Here is a 7,353-nt window from a genome sequence, read left to right as displayed (position 1 = left end):
CTTCCCTTCCACTGCTCTCTGGGCCAGACTTGAGCCTGAAGGGCTCATTACCTTCCTGTTGCCTTCTTCATCCTCTCTCTTTCTGCAGTTCTTCTTCCTCTTTCTCTTTGGCTTCCAAAACTTTTCTGCTTTTCACAGCTGTTCTTCAGGTTTGCTCAAACATGGCTTCTACATCAAATGTCCTAGCTTTCTTTCCAAACCTGGTGAAGCTCATGGTGGAAGCCAGCTCCAGGTCAGTTACATATCAGTCCCATGGCTTCCTCTAGAGGCTTCCATGGTGGCTCCTGGCACAGGCACAGACCCAGACCCCAGTATGCCCACCCAGCTCTGCCCATATTTTTGTGGTGGGACAATGAGGGTTAAGTGACTTGCCCAGGGTCACACAGCTAGTAAGTGCCAAGTGTCTGAGGCTGGATTTGAACTCAAGTACTCCTGAATCCAGGGCCAGTGCTTTATCCACTGTGCTACCTAGCTGCCCCACATTTATTCTTAATATCATCATCTCTAAAATAATCCAGGAGTGTATTTGGATATTCCTTCATTAATAAATAAAATGGAAACCTCTTTCTCATTAGGTAATCCGTTACCCTGAGTCCCTCCAATTTATTATAAATGATTGATTTAATAGAGAAGTTCCCTTTTCCACTAATAGTTTTTCATATTAAATATCTGAATCTTCTAGGATTAAGTCATTGTACTAATAATGAAATAAACTACAAGACAAAGACAGCTACTGTGTAGTCCCACATTAAGCTCTGGATTCACTCTGCCACTCCACCAGTCACACTCTCAGGTTGGTCGCCAGACCTCTCTCCCCTCTCCCCTCAGGGTTCTAGAGGTACCCTGAAGGTCTGGGTTTTTTTTTTCCAGTCCTATGGTTCATAAACCCCATCCCAGTATGTTCTCCCCAATATCAATCACCAATCACCATCTCCCGATATCAACAAATCAATTGAGAGACTTTTGTTTTTTCCAGAGAGATGTTTACTGAGAAAGCATAGTGAGGACTGAAGGACCACTGCCCCCCCCCCACCTCAGTTTCCATCCTGGGGGTGGCATACCTCATGGCTGAGCTGCTCCCTTTATTCCAAAGCCCTTTCTCTGGTCTGCCAAGATGATTCACTGCTGGGCTTGTCCAAGCAAGTCCCCCCCAGAGCCGGCTCCTCAGTGGCATCAGCTACTGTGACTCCCAGAAGTGACCAGACCCAGTTGGGCGTCTAAGGACTCTTCGGATCTGTCAGAGCTGCTTTAGCTTCTCGCTGATGTAGGATCAGGAAGGAGGGGCCACAGCAGAGACAGGAGAAATAGAGGTGCCCACTGACCTGGCTGTCCTACCCAGTTGCTCCCAGCTGAAGGGAAGAAAAGGGTGCTTCAGCTGAGTGTTTGTACATATGCCTCAATTCTGACTCAGGGGACAATTAAAAAGGCTTTTGCTCCCACATCATGAGGACATTCCAACAGGAACTAGTTCCTTCACAAGCCATAAGAAGACAGTACCATCATGTGTTTCTGGAAGCAAGGTCCATGAGCTACCACTTGGGTTGGCATTAAGCAGAACACGGCACATATGCTGTAGGTAACTGCATTTTCCCCGACAAGTCCCTGCCTTGAATTTCCAATATTGAATCTGAGAGAAACGTGAGGGCCAGTCACTTCACTGTAATGACATTTATAAAGAGCATGGCTCTGTTTGACTCATACCCATCATCCTCTTCATAAGGGGGAAGGTGGAAAGCACCACCATTAGACAAGCCCTCCATCTCCCATCTCCCCATCTTCTTCATTTGCTCTCCAATCACCACAGGAAGACTGTCTCTTTGCTATAAAATAGTAAGGACCATTCTCAGCAGAAGCATTCTTCCCTTCCTTCCTCCTTTCCACCACAGTTTATCTCAGACCTAGAGCTAGAAGGGTCGGCTAAGGCCTACTAGGCCAACCCCTCATTTACAGATGAGAAAACAGAGGCCCAGGGAGGTCCACACAAAATGGTAAGTGTCCAAGCTTGGGTGGGTGCTCAGTTTTTCTGAGCTAGGGTTCATTCCTCTGAAAAATGAAACCCCACAGTTACAAACTATAACTATAAAACGGTTGGCCAACCAACTGGTTTTGTTTCTTCTGCATTCCATCTAGATCTTAAAGATACAGTAACAGTGGCCTGTAGTCTCTGTGGAGAGAAGCCTTTGACAAATACATAACTCATTTATACTAAACCCAAAGTATGGGCAAGGAAGTGTCATTTTTAATATGACAAGTATATATATATATAGAGAGATAGATAGATAGAGAGAGAGAGAGAGAGGAGAGAGGAGGAGAGAGAGAGAGGGAGGAGAGAAATCATATTAACAATGACCCCTTGTAGTACTGTGGTTCATAAGCCCCTATCCAGCTGTTCTCCCCAATATCAATTAATCAATATAGATACATAGATATAGATATGTCAACTAATCAATATATATGTGTATATATGTATATGTGTATGTGTGTGACCCCAAACCAAAAGTTAACATTATTTGAAATAGCAGAATGGTAGAAGCTTAGACAATAAACAAGAGGTAAAGGGAGGAAAACCCCATGACAATTGTTTGAAGACTGGCTGCCTGTAGTTCAGAGGCATGAGCATGCCCCTCACCCCTGAGGACAGCTTTGGATTAAGGTGAGATTTTGTGGCAGAAGGGGCACAGGTTGTCTAGGACAGATTTGAGGGGGGATAAGGTTCAGACCATGGGAGCTCCCTGGAGGTTGGGTAGTAGCAGGGCAGTGTCCCCGGGACGGGGTCTTACTGGGCTTGAACCATAAAGAATGGGCAGAGAAACAGGGGGCAACAGGCAGAAGAAGAAAGGAAAAGGAAAAAAGGAAAAGGAAAACAAGAGTGTGGTGGAGAATGGAGAGGTTAATGTTGGCCATGGTACCTCACTAGGCACCTTGGAAATGGGCTCATCTTGGATGAGCTGATGGTCCTAGTTGTACCCATCTTTTCTAATGCTTAAAGAAGGCTCCCCATCTCTCCTCCTTCTGCTGTCCAGTATCAGACACTCTCCATATATTCTTCTTGCTTCCCTTTACCCCCAAATATTTCTTGAATCCTGTGAATTTTATCTCAAATATAAAGAAGTCTGGTGGTTGTTAGAAATGTTCAAAGGTCTAAGGTTAGGACAGTGGGGATAAACTTCTTCCAGTCAGAATGTTAGTAATTTTCTAACTGGGGGGCTCCAAGCTATAGTATTTATATTATAACTTTTAATATTATATAAGTTCCATAAAATACAGAATAGGACCACATGGACCTAAGAGCCCACCTCATTTCTCCTACACTAAAAAGTGAGCTAATCATAACAGAACATGGACTAATTCAATATCCAGACAGAAATGGAGTAGGGAAGAGGGGGGACCGGTGATTGGAGAAAAAAGAGACATTTATATTTCTCTCTAGGGAGGTGATAGGAAGTCCTGGAAAGTGTCCATTGCTGGCCCGATCCAGTAGTGAGGAAGGGAGCGAGAAAACACTGAGTGCTAGCCGCCAACTTTACCCTCAACAATGATACCCATGGTTGTTATACTATTGTAATACAGCTTCAATAATCTCTTGCACAACCTACTACAGATGACGTTCCTGTATCTTTAAGAGGCAATGGAGAAAGGCAATGGAATCATGCAGTGACAGTTTTTCTGTCATTCTATGAGGGAGTCTATTGGGACATTGGGAAATTAAATGATGGTTTTGAAGATTGATCTGAGTGAGGGACACAAAGAAAGGTGAGAACTTGTCTTGTGAGATTTACTTTAACTCATATTATGAAATATCATGAAGAGGAGAATTTGTGAGGAGGCTCTTTCTCTTGCTGTCTTTGAGAGCCAAATGGATGATATTATCTTTTCATAATTGAGAAGTCAGCATATGTAGTGATGGTCAAAGGTAACTTTGTTTGTGTTCAGATTGTCTGCAAAAAGGATAATTTCATCTTCCCCCCAATATTTATCTCATTCACTTTCTCATTGTGGTTATTTACCATCACTAGCATATCTAGGATGGTGTCAAATCATATTCTAATAGTCTATGAGGGTCAACCACAGTCACATATAGCCTAGCTAGGCTTTCTCTCATGGCTAGTGGCTCATTTTCTGAATCCTCAGACCCTGGGTTCTATTGTAGTCAAGGGGGTATGTCCTGATATTTCTACATTAATTATTTAAAATGTCAGAATATCAGTAATATCCTGAGTCCTCACATCATTTTATTAAGTATTATATATTTTATAAATTAAGAAAACATTTAGATTTATATTATAAAATATATTGATAATAATTTTATAAATTAAAGAAAACCCTTGTTTCCAGAGAAGCAAGAAACGAAGCAAGTGAAAAGAATAATTTGATAAACCAAAGGAACACAGGTAAAGAGGTAAAGAACTCGCTTCTTCTGTTTTGCATTTTTATTCTTCTCAATGAGCAAACATTTATTTTCTTCTCCCTCCCTCCTTGGCTCCCAATTAAAAGAAAAAAGCAACATTGTAACAAATATACATTGTCAACAAAATTTAGCCCCAAATTTGTCCAAAAATGTACATCTCACTTTGTCTCATGAATGGTGTTTGGTCCTTCATTTTCAGGGAGGCTCGATGACATGTCCAGGATCTTGGTGACCAAATTGGATTGAAGTGAAGCCAAACTGCACAAAATTCATCAACCTCACTTTCCTCTTCCGAATCTTATCAAAGTCCAGTGGCCAGTGCAGAAGAGTCCAGACCAAGGTAGCCCTGGATGCACCGGATGACCTTGGTATCTTTGATGTCTGATGAAACTCTGCATGCTCCACAAGGACTGGCTTCAGGCACCTTCAATAACCTTCAGGCTGTTGGGAACAAAACTGTTCTCATCCATACATTACCATCATGCTGGGGATGCACATCTCCCTAACTTCCCAACAGGTCTGAGACCCCTCAGTTACCCTCAACTTAGTTTAGTTGTCTGCCAAGATGGTTTTACCAGAGTATGGCCACTGCCCCTGCTGTTCTTTGTCCTTCATCCTCAAAGAGGACCATGACATGGGGGTGATGTCATGACCTGCACTGAATGGGATTGAAGTGAGGGAAGGCTATGCAAGGTCACCAGCCTCACTCTCTCCTCCAGAGCCCTCTGGGTCCAGTGGCAAGATACTTATTCATCAGAATGACTGGAGATGGTCCCAGATGTTTTAGGCAATTGGGGTTAAGTGACTTGCCCAGGGTCCCACAGCTAGTAGGTGTCTGAGTTGAGATTTGAACTCAGGTCCTCCCAACTTCAAGTCCAGTGCTCTATGTACTGTGCCACCTAGCTGCACCTGCAGCACCTGCTGCAGCTTCTTGGAGCCCCAAGTGAGACTTGGGTGACAGGTGGACATCAAAGGTGGATGTGGGGGCAACTAGGTGGCACAGTGGATAGAGCAACCAGGCCCTGGATTCAGGAGGACCTGAGTTCAAATCCGGGCCTCAGACACTGAACACTACTAGCTGTGTGACCCTGGGCAAGTCACTTAACCCCAATTGCCTCACAAAAAAAATAAATAAATAAATAAAGGTGGATGGGGCTAGTCCGTTATTACTTTTCTAGCAGGGAGTGGGGTAACAAGCTTTCATTCTCCGTCCTCCTGGAATTATCACTGGTCATTGCATTGATCAGAATTCTTAAGTCTTTCCAAGTAGTTTGCCTTTATAATATTGTGTCCCTTTATAAATAGTTTCTTTTGGTTCTTTCACTTTACTGTATCAGTTCTTATGAGTTTTCCCAGGTTTCTCTGGAATGGTCTCTTTCATCATTTCTTAATAGTACAATAACATTCAAGTGTGTTAATATATCAAAAATTGTGGGGCAGCTAGATGGAGCAGTGGATATAAGCACCAGCCCTGGATTCAAGAGGACCTGAGTTCAAATGCGACTTCAGACATTTAACACTTACTAGCTGTGTGACCCTGGGCAAGTCACTTAACCCTCATTGCCCTGCAAAAAAAAAGAAAGAAAGAAAGAAAGAAAGAAAAAGGTTTTTAAAAAAATTTGTTCAGCCACTTCCCAATTGATGGGCATCCCAGTTCCCGGTTCCCAGTGCTTTGACACTCACTATAAAAAGACCTGCTATGGATATTTTCATACACATGGGTCCTTTCCCTCTTTCCTTGATATCTCATGGATATAGACCTAGTAATAGTATAGCCTGGTCATGCTACTTGTTCAGTAATCTTTGGGGCACAGTTCATAATGATTGGACTAGTTTAGTTCATAGCTTCATCAATACTGCTTCAATATGCCTGTTTTCCTGCTTCCCTTCCAACATTTCTCATTTCCTTTTTTGTCAACCTCACTAATTTGATGGCTGTGAAGTGCAAGCTCAGAGTTACTTTAATTCGCATTTTTTTAATTGTTATAGTTTTAGAGTATTTTTTTATATGCCTGTTGACTAGCTTAGCTATTTTCCTTTGAAACTTGCTGTTTAGATCTTTTGACTACTTATCACTTGTGGAATGAATGACTCATTCCTATACATTTTGGTTTTCTAATTTTTTTGTGGTGGCAATGAGGGGTTATGATGACTTGCACAGGGGTCACACAGCTAGATTCCTATACATTTTACTTATTTCCTAATATAGCTTGGAAATGAAACCTTTGTTAGAAAAACTTTGCTGCAAAGGATTTCTTCTCCTGCATCTTGCCTAGTTACTTGATTTCCTTCTAATTTTAATTGTATTCGTTTTTATCTGCAAATATTTTTAATTTTATGTAATCAATTAGCCATTTTATCTTCTGTTAATTCTATCTTTTGAAGAGATTTTTGTTTGGTTTTGTTTTTACAAGAACTTTGGGAAACTGGAAAGTATTTGGCAAAAATTTAGGTTAGACCAACATGTTGTGTGTGTGGGGGGGTGGGGTATGGGGGTTAAGTAACCTGCGCCCAGGGTCACACAGCTAGTAAGTGTCAGGTGTCTGAGGCTGAATTTGAACTCAGGTACTCCTGAATTCCAAGGCTGGTGTTTTATCCACTGCGCCACCTAGCTGCCCCCAACATTTTACAGTATATAAGTATGTCAAAATAAACTCAATATAGACATGGGACCTGAATATTTAAATCATACCATAAAAATGAGGAATGAAAGACATCAGGTACTCTTCACAGCTATGAGGAGGAGGCCCATTTTTAACTAGACAACAGAGATCATAAAAGATAAAACACAATTTTGACCATATATAATTTAAAGTTTATGTGCAAACGAAATCAACAAAGACAGAATTAAGGAAAAAAATAGCAGAGGGGACATTTCTTGGATCAAATATTTCTGTTAAAAGCCTGATATACAAGCTGTGCAGAGAATTGACCAAATATCTACT

The sequence above is a fragment of the Dromiciops gliroides genome, chromosome 6, assembly GCF_019393635.1.
Source record: "Dromiciops gliroides isolate mDroGli1 chromosome 6, mDroGli1.pri, whole genome shotgun sequence".
Lineage (NCBI taxonomy): Eukaryota > Metazoa > Chordata > Mammalia > Microbiotheria > Microbiotheriidae > Dromiciops > Dromiciops gliroides.
The sequence above is the reverse complement of the archived record's forward strand: the minus strand, read 5'-3'. Positions refer to the sequence as shown.